At 40.5% G+C, this 15,504-nt stretch overlaps 1 protein-coding gene across 11 annotated transcripts in view; it reads right to left on the reverse strand.

The window, feature by feature from the left end:
* The window catches only part of JADE3 (jade family PHD finger 3), a 135,160-nt gene that overhangs the window by 92,666 nt on the left and 26,990 nt on the right, over positions 1-15,504 (reverse strand). The window contains exon 1 of one of the 11 annotated variants that reach the window (XM_053891677.1): positions 9,399-9,760. The exons of 9 other annotated variants lie outside the window; for them this stretch is intronic. The gene's annotated coding sequence lies outside the window, so the exon portion shown is untranslated. Of the gene's footprint in view, positions 1-9,398; positions 9,761-15,504 lie in introns of those variants that run through there. One more of the 11 variants, XM_053891676.1, reaches the window with a different exon arrangement.

The raw sequence follows: 15,504 nt of genomic DNA on the forward strand, positions 1-15,504 counted from the left end.
CCATACCCAGAAAATCTCATGGTAGAGGCTGCAGCAATGAAATTAACTGGCAAAGGAAGGCCTAGGACTTAAAACTCTCAAGGGAAAGGAAACTTACATTCCATTCAGTAGAGTTATAGCTCCAAAAGGGCAAAACCAAATCCCATTGTTTTTTTTCTCACTTTCTCTCTTTCTCTGTCTGCCTGCCCCTTGTGTTCCAGAGGCTGTGCATCATGAAAGTAGGCGGTTTCTGACTGGAGGACCAAAAAGGAAAGCTCTAGGAAACCAGAAAGTACCATGAAAATAACAAAGAGAGAAGAGCTCAGGAAAGCAAACCCATAAAGCTGCTTATGAACAATTCGGATCACCCCCACCCACACATATGTGGACTTGATCCTAATTATCATGTCAAAGACTTTGAGAACTTAGCTAACAGAGGAACACTCAGGTCCCAGATTGACCAGTGGGTGTCACACACGGTACAGATATGAATAGCACTGCAAAGGACCTGAATTCTAACACTGGAACTACAGTCTACAGAAAGGGAGTTGGAATTTGCACCCTGAACCTAACCAGGTCAACTGACTGCTGAAACAAATACATCAACATTCTCCATTGGAATGAAACAAGATCCAGAATCTAATAACATAATCTTCAAAATGTCCAGGATAAAACCCCCAATTACTTGCTATACAAAGGACCACAAAAAATGCCAACTCACATGGGAAAAGACAATCAATAGATGCTAACAATGAGATGTAACAAATGCTGAAATTATCTAACAAGTATGTTAAAGCAGCTATTATAAAAAATGCTCAAATAAGCAATCACCAAACTTGAACACTCGTGAAAGCGAGTTAAAATACAAAGTACTGGCAAAGCAAAGAGAAGATATAAAGGATAATCAAATTGAAACTTTAGAAATGAAAAATTAAAAAAACCAAAATAAAAAATTCACTGGGAGGACACAATAGGAGAATGGAGGAGGCAGTGAACTTGAGATAGGTAATGAAATTAGCCAATCTAAATAATAGAAAAAAGATGGTGGTGGGGTGAGGAAACCTCAGGGACCTGCAGGATAACAATAAAGGATCTAACATTTGTGTAATTGGAATCCAATACAGAGAAGAAAATGAGTGTGATGCTGGAAAAATATTTGAAGAAAAAATAGCTGAGAATTGCCAAGAAACTGACAGAACACTAAACATAACACAAAGAAATCCACATGTAGACACATCATAATCAAACTGCTGAAAACAAAAGACAAAGAACTGACGCAATAGATAATTCAACACTAACAGAGAGTTTAACACCCATTCTTGATAATGGAACAACTAGAAAGAAAATCGGCAAGAATGTAGAAAACTTACACAACACTACCGAAAAATTGAGCTGGCATTTACAAAATGCTCCTACCAAGATGAACAACATACGTATATGTTTTTCAGGTATACATGGAATATTCTCCAGGAATTGCTGGTGGGACTATAAAATGGTTCAACCACCTTGGAAAACAGTTGGTCAATGTTAAGCAGAAATTTAGTATACAACCCAGCAATTCTACTCCTAGGAATATACCCCAAATAAAAGAACATACGTCTAACACAAGGGCATGTACATGATTGTTCACACCAGCATTACTCATGAGAACCCAAAACTAGAAATACCCCAAATGTCCATCCACAGCAAATAATCATAATGTGGTATATACGTATAATGTAATATTATTCAACAAAAAAAAAGGAATGAATTATTGATACATGGCACAACCATGGATGAACCTCAAAAACATTATGCTACATGAAAGCCAGACACAGAAGACCATATAGTATATGATTTTATTTACATGAAGTATCCACAAAAGGCAAATCTAGAGAGAAAGAAAGTAGATTAGTGGTTGCCTAGGCCTGCAGGGAGGGGTTGGAGAGATGGCAAATGGGCACAAAGAATTCTCCTGGAGTGATGGAAATACTCTAAAACTGGATTATGAAGATGGTTACAGAACTTGGTAAATTTACTAAAAAGCACTGAATTGTATATTTAAACATGTGAATTTTGTTGTATGTAAATTATACCTTAATAAAATGGTCATTTTAAGAATTTTTTAAGTTTATTTTATTTTATTTATTTTTAGAGAGAGGGAGAGCTCCTGCACGTGTATCAGGTGGGGAAACGGGGGAGGGGCAGAGAGGGAGGGAGAAAGAATCCCAAGCAGGCTCCCTGCTGACAGCACAGCACTGGGCAGGGTGGGGCAGCTCAAACTCAGGAACTGTGAGATCATGACATGACCTGGGCAGAAATCAAGAGTCAGACGCTTAACCAACTAAGCCACCCTGGTGCCCCAAGAACATTATATAAATGAAATCATACAGTATATAAACTTTTGAGATTGGCTTTTTTTTTTTTCATTCAGCACAATGCTCCTGGGATCCATCCAAGTTGTTCCACGTATCAGTAGTTCATTCTTTTTATTCCACTATATGTATGTACCACAGTATGTCTAACCATTCACCCACCGAAAGCTATGGGGGTTGTTTCCAGTTTGGGGTTATTACAAATAAAGCTGCTATGAACATTCCTGAATAGGTTTTTGTGTGGAAAGGATACTCTTAAGAGAGTGAAAAGATTCTCTCAGACTAGAATGGACTCATTTCCAGGCTATATAAATAACTTCAATAAATTAATCAGAAGACAGACAACTCAACAGAAAAATGGCAGAAGTCTCAAACAGGTTCTTTACAAGTAGATATTCAACCAGAAATAAACTATGAAAAGATGTTCAACACTATTAGTTATCAGGGAAATACAAATTAAAATAACAATTAGGGGGCGCCTGGGTGGCTCAGTTGGTTAAGCCTCCGACTTCGGCTCAGGTCATGATCTCGCGGTCCGTGAGTTCGAGCCCCACGTCGGGCTCTGTGCTGACGGCTCAGAGCCTGGAGCCCGTTTCAGATTCTGTGTCTCCCTCTCTCTCTGACCCTCCCCCGTTCATGCTCTGTCTCTCTCTGTCTCAAAAATAAATAAACATTAAAAAAAATAATAAAATAAAATAAAATAACAATTAGACTTCCAAAAAACCCCAAAATGTCCATCAGCAGAAGAACAGATGAACAAATTCTGGTACATTCATACAATGAAATACTCAGCAATAACATAGGATGGGCCACTGATAAATACGACATCATGGCTGAATCTCAAAACCATTATGTTGAACAAAAGAAGCCAAAAATGATCCAGACACAAGAATACATACTGTATAACTTTATGTACATGAGGGGCAATAACAGGCAAAACTAGTCTAGGGTGACAGAAACCTGAATAGTGGTTGCCTCTGGTTGTAGAATACTGTCTGAAAAGAAACATGATGGTATTTTCTGGGGTGACAGAAATCATCTCTATCTTCACTGGAGTGTGGGTTACGTGGGTATATACATTTGTCACAACTCAAACTGTACTCTTTAAAATCCTTGCGTTTTACCGCATGTAAATTATACTTCAATAAAAAAGAAATAAGTAAGCCATAATGAAATACCACTAGTATCCATTAGAATGGCTAACATTCAAAACCTCTACAACGCAAGTGTTGGCAAATGTGGCCAAACGGTACCTCTTGTATACTGCTGGTGAGACTGTAAATTAGTTTAAATGCTTTGGAAACCTGTTTGCCAATATCTACTGAGGCTCAACATATGCATACCTTATGACCCAGCTCTTAGTTATGTGTCTAACAGAAATGTACACATTTGTCCCTCGAAAGATGTGCAAGGACATTCAGATGAGCACTGTATGTAGTAGCCCCAAATTGGAAAAAACCTTGTAGTTTACTGATCACAAGATATATATACACACATATCCTTCACCTACGCAAAGGGTAAAAATAGGATTCATCTACAGCAATAGAATTAAGTATGGTGGTAAACCAGTAACCTCTGGGGTAGAAGGAAGGGGTAGTCATTGCCAGGAAGTAGGAAGGGGACCTCTGCTGTGCTGGCAATATTTTTCTTTTTTTTTTTTAATAGATATCCTCATTTTTTTAAATGTATGTTTATTTTTGAGAGAGAGAGAGAGAGAGAGCAAGCGAGAGCGAGTGGGGGAGGGGCAAAGAGGAGACACAGAATCTGAAACAGGTTCCAGGCTCTGAGCTGACTGCCAGCACAGAGCCCGACCCAGGGCTCGAACTCACAAAGCAGGAGATCATGACCTGAGCCGAAGTCAGACGCTCAACCAAACGAGCCACCCAGACAGCCCGCAATGTTTTCTTGACCGAGGCACTGGTTAAATGGGTATATTCATGTTGAAATTATCAACAGAGTTGTACACTTATGACTTGTTCACTTTTTCTTCAGGTACGTTGTACTTCCACATACATTTTGGATTCTGTCCCTTATGTCATATGCATGCATACTCAATGTCTTCGCTCTTTGTCCACTACCACGACCACTACCCCCTTTATCCTTCTTTAGCGTGTGCACTTCTCTTACTCTCTGCATTCTTGTCTGCTGAACTATCAATAATACTGGGTACTTAACCTAAATCTTTGTTGCCAGTGATGGGATCATGTAAAGGCAAAACCACAGTGAGAAAAGAGAGCCCACAAAATAACTGCAGGGAGAACACAGGCATCCTTTCTTCACACAGGCAGGGTTTTAGAAGTTAGCATTAAAGAAGCTAGACCTGGTCTATCCACAGAGGAGAAACTATTCTTTAAATAGAAGGATTGGTTCATTTGCCCACATAACTCTCTCAACTCCATGGTGAATGACATCATCTTAATAGCTTCAAGTTGACCATGGTGGGAATGTCTACATCACAGAAATCAGTAAGCTACAAATCACAGCACTGATTTATAGACAAAGTTATAGACACAGAGTGGCATTCCTTTATGTGACCCTTCCTGTATAGAAATCTTTCCAAAGGCACTTTCACATACTTTAGCAATCATCAGAGCTGCAAAATAGTGTAAAGGGGGCAAAAAGGCTGTCCAGGAATTGATTCTTAACCCACAGTGTAAGATTTGGACTTAGGGATGTTAATCTTAAAAACACCCACAGGCTGATTTAACTTTCACATTACCTTTAATTTCACAGAATGTTATTTGTTAATTTATACATGCTACAAATTTATGTACAAGATACTACATCACACTTGGTACCGCAGATACAGGAACAGGTAAACTGCAAGGTCTGTAATTTTGAGGAGCTCAGGGCTCTGGTGGATGGATAAAGAGGACAGGAAAACAAATGACCACAACCTAGAGCGATAAGTCTTACAAGAAGGGAAGGCTCCAAATTTCCTAGGGGCATCGAAGGATAGTTACTAAGAGAGGGCGTGGAGGCTCCATGTTGGAAGTGACACCTTATCAGGACATGGACCAACCAAACAGCATGGTACTTCTTGGGATTTTAGAGATGAGCAAAATGCAGGTGTTTGCTCTGAGAAAAAGACTAGTTGAAAACACACTTGGAAGTGACTGGACACATATGAGGGCAAACCCTGTTACTGCCTGTACAGGGGACCAAAAAGCTCATCAACACTCAAACCTCTAAACAAACTAATCTAGGAGTGGAATGGATGCAAAGAAGAAGTGAATTTGACTTTATTTCAGGGAAGCAGGTTTGGAATATGATTACAATTTAGTAAAAACAAACAATTTTATTTGATACTCCACTTAGGATGGACTGTGAGAATAAAAGGGAGATCGGTCTAAAGGATCAAAAAAAGGAGAGTCCCACAGTCGGAATTTCCCATCCAAGCACGGCCCAGAGGCAGATGGAGGTCATGTCCAAGTACCCATCCCTCTTGGCTGAGGGACAGGAATACCAGTTTCAGAAAAAGACCAAAAGGAGCTCTCATGCTGATGACATCAAACATGAGAATCACATCGCTAAGGTCCCTGGACCAAGTCTACCCTTAACAAGATGACTTGGCCTCCCACACAACTCTCCCAAAGAGACAGAGATAGTATCAGTGGTGTGGTGATAAATGTTTAACATTAGGCTTGGGGTGGGGTGTGCTGTGATTTGTAGCTTACTGATTTCTGTGATGTAGACATTCCCACCATGGTCAACTTGAAGCTATTAAGATGATGTCCTTCACCATGGAGTTTGAGAGTGATATATACAACTAGATCTTTCAATCTGGTGTGAGGTAGCTACATCACACAAAAATGCAATCAGTGAAATTTTCACTATATATCAATAAATTGCTACCTTGGCTTACACAGATCAGATTTCAAGAGCTACGTGACCTCAAGTCCATCTTTAAGTAGGGGTTCATCCTCCATATGAGCAAGATTGGGTTTTGGAGTACCCCAAGTGGAAAGCCAGCCCTGGACTAAGATAAATTCTCCAAGGTGAAAGGCATATCACACATGCCTTTCATGGCATGGAAAGGCACAACATGCTGAAAACAAAGTAAAATGAACAAACAGACAAAAAAAATCCTGTAAGCAATTCTGTATATTATACTACAGACTGGTATGAAAGACTGGTGAGCAGTGAGTTTGGAGAGCCAAACTATGAATAGATTGTAAAGAGAGGCATGGGGAGCTATACTTATGGGGGGCACCCTTTTCTGTGGTAGATGCTTCACATAATTTAATTCATTTAGTCATACCTATTCACATATTATCCATTTATTAAAAAAAAAAAAAAAAGAGCCTCAGTAAGAGATCAGGGAGCTGAGATTTGAACCCGTGGACTGATTGCCACAGCCATACCTCCCTGCTATGTCATGCTACTTCCGTGGGAAGGTTGGGTGACGTAAGAATGCCCCTTCCTCAATCCTGCCCAGTGCCCCTCAAGTCCTCTACATTTACCTGAATGCCCAAAAAAGAGACTTTGGAATTTTTCTTTCAGGCCCAGCTAGAAAATTCTACCATATCCCTTTGGGATCCATTTCAACAATTGCTAGAAATGCTTCCATCTTTTCCTAAACCCATCATAGCAATACAGTCCTTATATTATTTTTAGTACTCATAACTAGCCACTACCAAATTTTGTTTAAAATGTTTTAAGTACTGAAAGGGCACCCTCTTAATCTTCTCTTTTGCAGAGTTAGTGATCATAATCTTTTACCTGCTACTCTAAAGTCTTGCATCCCAACTCTTTTTATCATTCTTCATGTTTTTCCAAACCAGACACTCGTCTAAAAAGGCATGGCTACTGGTGAATACCATGAGGTTACACAGCAGCTCTCGTATTCTGTGCATACACATATCTATCCAATTATTAGAAACACTATTGATGGCGGAAAAGGAGTTCTCAAAAAAGGAGTAAGAATGATTAAGATGGTTAAGAACTTTTTAAATAAAATGATTTAATCCTTACTAATAAATACGAACATGGTCGGAAGAAAGAAACAAATATAAAACTTACTGACATGCAAAAGACACCATTAGAGTGACTACAGGAATTAGAAATATAACAAAAATCAAGTGTAAATTTGATAGTCTTTTGAAGCCTATGATTGATTCTGTCCCCTTCACTACTGCCTACCCTAAGCATCTACTGTATAAATTATTTAGACAGGAGAAAGGTGACTATAATTGATAGTGATTTACGGAGACATGTGAAATACCCCATGATGACTTGCGGACCTAACCATGAACACTCTGCTGGAGGCTGAAAGTCCAGCAGAGGCCAACGAAACCAAGAACCATGCAATTTGGATATAAACAAGCCGATAGGATACCAAGGCCTGAGGACATCTAGATTACACAATATTAAATGTGTGTGTGTGGAATGAGGGTTAGATTTTGTCTTGACTGGACTGCCAATCTCACCTTAAACACAGGAAAACAAAATTTCAGAAGTGTTCAAAATTTTCTTCCTTTGATCCCTTTTACCTGGTTGATCTCTCCTGGTCATTTAAAATTCAGCACAGACTTCACCTCTTATCAGAAGCCTCACTTAACTTCCTCTCCTACTCCCAAGCTGTGTAAATGCCCCTTCTAACCTCTACCATAATATTTACCCCCTATAATTACCTGATTACTTGCACATGTCTCCCACTGGACTCTAAATTCCTGGAAGGCAAGGAGTGTGTCATGTCCTCTCTTTGTATGCCTAGTACCTAGCCCAGTATGTGCCCAACAGCTCAGTGAGCATTTTTTAATGGAACTGGGTGGTGTCATTTGCCCAAGGTCACAGATGCTGTACAGCAAAGGAAGGGTAGGCCCCAGGTCATCTCTCTCTTCATCTAGGAAGCTTTCCATTGTATAAAGTACTTAAAGAGTCACTCATAAAGAGGTCAAACATGATTCCAGAAAATGTATTCTAGGGACAGACATTTTATTGATCTCTGAAGGACCAGCAAATGTGAATGGTCTAAATAAACCAATCAAAAGGTGGAGATTAGCAGAGTGTGTTAAAGAATACGATCCATTTATATGCTATCTACCACAACTTACTTAAAATATAAGGAATTAAGTAGGCTGGAAGTAAAAAAAAAATGGAGGAAAAAATAAGATGCAAAACATTACTCAAAAGAAAGCAGGAGTGGGTATATTAATATCAATAAAAAGAAAATTCCACAGATGGAGAATATTAAATAATGATAGAAAGGCCAATCTACCAAGATATAGCAATCCTAAATATGTATGAACCAAAAAACAAACAAAACAAAACTAAACATTAGCTGTAAAATATGTGAAGCAAAACTGGTTGAACTGAAAGGTAAGACGTACAAATCCACAGTTATAGTTGGAGACTTCAACACTGTTTTCTCAACAATAGAGCCAATAGACAAAATCAGCAAGGAGACAGCACTCAACACAATCAACCAACCAACAGGATTTAACTGACACTTGTAGAACACTGCATCCAGCAACAGTAGACTACAGCCTTTTCAAGTACCCACATAACATATAAAAAGACTATAGCTTGGGCCACGAAACAAACTTAAACACATTCAATAGGATTGGTATCATATGGAGTGTGTCCTCTGACCACAATGGAATAAACACAGAAATCAATAGCAGAAAGATAACAGGAAAATCTCCACACATTTGGAAACTAAATTATGTACTTCTAAATAAGCCATGGGTCACAGGGGAAGTCTCAAGGGAAATTTTAAAAATACACTGAACTGGGGCGCCTGGGTGGCGCAGTCGGTTGAGCGTCCGACTTCAGCCAGGTCACGATCTCGCGGTCCGTGAGTTCGAGCCCCGCGTCAGGCTCTGGGCTGATGGCTCGGAGCCTGGAGCCTGTTTCCGATTCTGTGTCTCCCTCTCTCTCTGCCCCTCCCCTGTTCATGCTCTGTCTCTCTCTGTCCCAAAAATAAATAAAAAACGTTGAAAAAAAAATTAAAAAAAAAAATACACTGAACTGAATGAAAATGAAAATACCACAACATACCCAAATTTGTGAGGCACAGGTAAAGCAGTACTGAGAGGCAAATATATGGCACTAAATGCTTACGTTAGAAAAGAAGAAAGTCTTGGGGCGTCTGGGCAGCTCAGTCGGTCCAATTCTTGATTTCAGTTCAGGTGATGATCTCACACTTTGTGAGTTCAAGCCCCACGTCCAGCTCTGTGCTGATGGCGTGGAGCCTGCTTGGGATTCTCTGTCTGTCTGTCTCTGTCTCTCTCTCTCTCAAAAATAGATACACATTAAAGTTACTGATTTAAAAAAAAGAAGAAATGAAAGCCTCAAATCAGTAATCTAAGCTCCTACCTCCAGAAACTAGAAAAAGGAGGATAACAATCCTTGGAATAGGATACAAAAGTAGATGAAGATTTGAGAAGAACAAAAGTTAACTTCTATGAAGTACTAACACTGGATAGGTAGGTCAACCACTTAGGCCTGAAGTGGGCAGAGGTAGTACCTGGCAGAATACGTGGGCAGGAAGACAACCAAACTAATGCCAATATCTCAGATGAATATAGGAGCTGGCATAGTTTAGGGAAAGGTAGAAATTAAGCTCTGGGCCTCCTACAGCAGCTGACCAGCTTTAAACATCTCAAGGAGACAGAGGAATAGAAATGTATGCACCAGAGGACATATATTATCAACACAGACACATAAACCCACAGAGGGGCCCCACTTGAGCAGCTGATTAACGTACCAGTGGGATTCTCGCCTGTCAGGACATGCCTAGGAGCAGCCTATCTTACCAGGAACTAGGTTCTTGAGGGGACAAGGACACTCCTAGTAAAGAAGGTAGTCCCGGGAGAAGACAATAGCTCACCAACCTGACCTCGTGGTCCCCCAAAGTATGAGGGAGTAACAATTCAGAAAATGGCTGTGAAGCATGTAACTCAGGTTTATCTAAAAGCTCAGCTTTCAAGGACTTGATTAAGAATCCCAGTCAGAGACGGGCTTTCCAAAGAAACCTAAACAAGCTGACCTGCAACCCCTACAGGCCCGGAAGCTCTAGCTATAGCAGGAGGACAAGAGAGTCAAGAGCCTCAGCACAGACATCAGTGCCCTTAACTCATCCAGTGAGTACTGGATGAGTGGGTCACCCACATGGGCAGAATCAGGCATTGTTGTATTAGCAACACTGGGGGCTGTGCAAACACATGAGAACAGCCTCAAGGGACTGAAAGCACTAGCAGCCCAGCAAGGATCCTGACCCAGAGGTCACCAAATGTGCGAGAAGGAGGCAGATGACACTTGGAGCTCTAGAATACCCAGTCAGGAAAACACAGCAGATACCTCCAGGATAAGCTAGCTGTATCTGAAGACTGCCCTGGAAGCTGAAAAACTGTAAGAGAGCTAGCAAAAGTCTATGGAGTGACTATTATCCAGACTCTGGTTTCACCTCCAGGATGGTATGGCCCATAGTATTTAGGACAGCTATATTTCATGGTGGTAATAGATCCAAGAGTGAATATAGTTATAGAACACACACACACATACATACAGAATACATATACATGCACAGCACAAAGAGATGTTTATTTTCCTGTCACCTAAAAGGTAAATTTCCAAATCAAGAGAATAATGTTTTTACCCTAAAAATCAACGTGAATAGTACATTTAAAATTAGTTGTTTCTAGGAACTCTGCGATAGGCAACTCAAGAAGCTTAAATTTCAAAGGGCAACAAAAGTTAACTTGGGCCTAAAGACATCTTTAAGTGCATGCACAGTACAAATGTGGCTCATCTGGTCCTTGAGATGGAGGGAAGAGGGTGGAAGAAATAGGCCATGGACATCTCAATAGACTTCTGATGCCAGCTGGCAAGGCAGATACGCAGGTGAGAGGAAAGGCCAACTATAGGGTAGGGGTGAAGGGCGCCTGGGTGGCTCAGTCGGGTAAGCATCCAAATTCAGCTCAGGTCATGATCTCACGGTTCGGTTCGTGAGTCAAGCAACATGTCGGGCTCTGTGCTGACAGCTCGGAGCCTGGAGCCTGCTTCGGATTCTGTGTCTGCCTCTCTCTGCCCCTCCCCTGCTTGCACTCTGTCTCTCCCTCAAAAATAAATAAACATTAAAAAATGTATAGGGTAGGGGTGAGGGGCAAGGGCAGGCTCTGCTCCTGGTCAGAGCTGGGATTTCCTCTACATTAAATTTTTTTTTAACATTTATTTATTTTTTAGAGAGAGAGAGAGAGACAGAGCATGAGCAGGGGAGGGGCAGAGAGACAGAGGGAGACACAGAATCCGAAGCAGGCTCCAGGCTCTGAGGCATCAGCACAGAGTCTGACTCAGGGCTCGAACTCACCAACCGCGAGATCATGACCTGAGCTGAAGTTGGACGCTTAACCGACTGAGCCACCCAGGCACCCCCCCCCCCTCTACATTTAAAAGTGACTAGACATGGGGCACCTGGGTGGTTCAGTCAGTTAAGTGTTCAACTTTGATCTCTGCTCAGATAATGGTCTCACAGTTCAGAAGATCAAGCCCTATGCCGGGCTCTGTGTTGACAGTGCGGAGCCTGCTAGGGATTTTCTCTCTCCTCCTCTCTCTGCCCCTCCCTCGTTTGCTTGCTCTTGGCTCACTCTGAATGAATGAATGAATGAATGAATGAATGAATGAATGAATATTTTAAAAAGTCACCAGACATTTCCTCTCACTAGTCACAGAAAAACAGCCTCACAAAAGAAGTCTACAGAAAGTCAACTAGGTAATTAGACTTGTAAAAAGCTCAACTCAGAAGCAGGAAAACAAAATTTAAATAACAGCCTTTATCTCTTCTACACAAGAAAACTTCCCTAAGCCCCTCACAATTGGGTGTCAAGTGACTCCAAATGAAAATCTTCTTCAAATAGGAGCCTGGGTTGCTCAGTCTGTTAAGTGCTGACTTTGGCTCAGGTCATGATCTCATGGTTTGTGGGTTCGAGTGCCACGTCGGCTCTGTGCTGACAGCTCAGAGCCTGAAGCCTGCTTCGGATTCTGTGTCTCCCTCTCTCTCTGCCCCTCCCCCACTCGTACTCTGTCTCTCTCTCTCTCAAAAATAAATAAATGTTAAAAAAATTTTTTTAAATCTTCAAGTAACTAGATAGAAACAGTTCTGGCTTTTCTTCCAATCAATTTCTCCTGATTTGATTGGTTGATTGACTGATTGCCCTTTATTTTTTTCCAATTTCTCCTAATTTGATTGATTGACCTTAATTTTTTCCCTCAGCTTTACAGAAGTATAACTGACAAATAAAATGGCAATATTTAAAGTATGCAATGTGATGATTTGATATATATTGTGAAAGGGCTCCAACCAAATTAACACATCCATTACCTCACATACTTTTTTTTCTTTTTGTGGTGAAAACATTTCAGTTCCACTCTCTTAGCAGCTTTCAAATATGTAATGCAGTATTGTTAACTACAGTCACCATGCTGTACATTAGATCCCCAGAGTTTATTTATCTTACAACTGGAAATTTATACCCTTTTACCAAATTCTGCCCATTTCCTCCATTCCTCAGTTCTTGGCAACCACTATTCTACTGTTTCTAGTTTAACTTAAAAAAAATCACATATATAAGTGACACCATGCAGTATTTGTCTTTTTCTGTCTGGCTTATTTCACTTAGCATAATATCCTCTAGTTCATCTGTGTTGTCACAAATGGCAGGATTTCCTGAAGAGCTAACTTTAAAAGTACAGACAATGTGAAATATTGCTCTAGAACTAAAAATACTTAATATCTGTTAAAAAGACAAGTGCAATGCTCATTTAGTAACTCTTAACTTCTACTTATACCTAAGACACTTATCCAAAGAGCAAAGTTTGAATTCTGGCTACCCTTTTCACAGCTCAGATCACTGACATTCTAACTCAACTGACTTAGACATTATTCTAAACCGGGAGATAGCAAACTTTTTCTGTAAAGGGACAGAGAGTAAATATTTTTTGCTTTGCAGGCCATTCGGTCTGTGTCGTAATTATTCAATCCTGCCACCGCAGCACAAAAGACACTAGACAATACGTAAACAAATAGACATGGCTGTGTTCTGATAAACTTAAAACTTCATTTATGGGCACTGAAACGAACTGTTAAACTTCACTTATGGACACTGAAATTTGAACTTCATATAAATTTTACATATCATGAAATATTCGTCTTTTGATTTTTTCCAACCATTTAAAAATAGAAAAAAAAAATCCATTTGTAGTCTGTGGGCTGTATGAAAATAGGTAGTAGGCCAGATTTGGCTGGCAGGCTGTAATGTACCAATCCCTGCTCAAACCAAGACCTGATGCCTCCCAGAAGGAATTTAAAATTTCACACACTCCCTGATTAAAAAAAAAAAAAAAGCAGACATTTCAAACCAACATCTCACCATAAACTTCTGCTAAAGTTTCAGCTTGGGGAGTAGGGGCAAACTCTGTAAGTGTATAGCAAGATATTATAGTGGAAAGAGAACTGGAAAACTGACTTAAAGACCCGCAGTTTATTAGGTATGTAAAGCTACAAAAATCACTCATTCTTTCTGGAGCTCAATTCCCCCCATCCTGGTCCATTTGCAACAATCTTCCACATTGCTGAAAGGGAGCAGGAGTTATAACCATAATTTACTAAACTAATGTTAATTTCTATCTGGGATATATAGCAAATATTTCTATTTCTATTATGTGCAGTCCCTATGAAGCAAAGATATTTCAAAATGTTTTATCATTATTATTCCAGTCTATTCTGGAATCTAGAGCCTACTTATGATACTCTGAATAGCCTGAGTAGTGAAAAACCCCAAACAGGAGAAACCCACAGAAATGCATATCCAGACATATCTAAATCAAAGTGCGGAACAAAAACACAAAGGAAAAAATCTTTAAAGCAACCAGACAAAAACCTTACATTATAGGAGTAACTATACACAGGGTATGACACAGGTTCCTGGTGTCAAAGCGACCTGAGGCATCCCTCAAAAGAAATCGCTATGATCATCGCCCTATCATTAAAAGACTCTGTAGGAGGGATGCTAACATCCCATTCCCCCATCACATTCTAGGCTGTAAAATGGGTGCTGATGTATGGACCGAGATACTGTGCCGTGCCTTGCCTTGAAAGCTGTGCCATGAAGGCTGGCCCTTGCCTTGCCATTAAGAACCCACCGTTTGTAACCCATGGACAAAACTAGAAAAGTTTTACAAGGGGGAAATTACCCAATGTTGTAATTTAAGTAGTTAGTAGAGGACACTGACAGAAAACAGTAAAGATAGAGAAATCCATCATAGTCTAAGCAACATTTCAACACATGTAGTCTTTACGGCTAACTTCTCTAGAAAATGGTCCCCAGTTGGGTTTTAATTCAACTGGGTCCTAGTTTCCACCGGTAATGAGTAGAGGTCCTACAACCAGAAGTGGCTAGACCAGAGATGTGAAGGGGGATCACATTAGACCAATGAGGAAGAAACCTCACACAGGAGACTTAAGATTGGCAGCTGTCCTGATGACTTAGGTGACTGCCCCATGCCCAGACAACTTTAAGGACAGGAATAAAGAGAGGGCATCAAATTTCTGGGTCTTATTACCATTCTGGCCATGGTACTAACTTCCAGCCAAAAGGCACGCTTTCTCCTCCCCATAGAGTAGCCACAGGCTAGAGGATTGCAACCTGAGCAATTGGCATGAAGTGTTCCAATAAGACCATACTCCTTGAAAAGCCCCTGGATTGAAAATAAAGGAAGAGAAAAAAAAGTATTCACCATGTCTGCACCGAGGCTCAGAGTCCAGAGTCCACCCCACACTGGGTGCCAAATGATGTGGAAACGTTGGGGTTTGGAGCTGATGGCCAAGAAAGAATTCATGAGAAGTCTTTGGGGCTGGTTTTGTTAAAGCAAGGGGATAGGACCTGTGAGCAGAAAGATGCACTGGGGTTGTGAGGAGTGACTGATTATATACTTTTGAGTTGGGAGGGGGTTAGAGACAGCACAAGCCTCCAAGGTATTTTGGAAACAAGGTTTACGGGACCCTGAGGGGACTAGCTATTGTTAGGAAAAGGTCATTTACTTTGCAAGTTTACTAAACCTTCAGTCATGGGACCCTTCAGATATTTATCAGCGGGCCATATGCTTGGAGAATGACTACTAACATATATTTGGGAGGTTAGAGATAAAGGAAGTTTCCAAAGGACTTGGA

Source organism: Panthera pardus, unplaced genomic scaffold (genome assembly GCF_024362965.1).
Source record: "Panthera pardus isolate Hobbes unplaced genomic scaffold, ASM2436296v1 HiC_scaffold_27, whole genome shotgun sequence".
Lineage (NCBI taxonomy): Eukaryota > Metazoa > Chordata > Mammalia > Carnivora > Felidae > Panthera > Panthera pardus.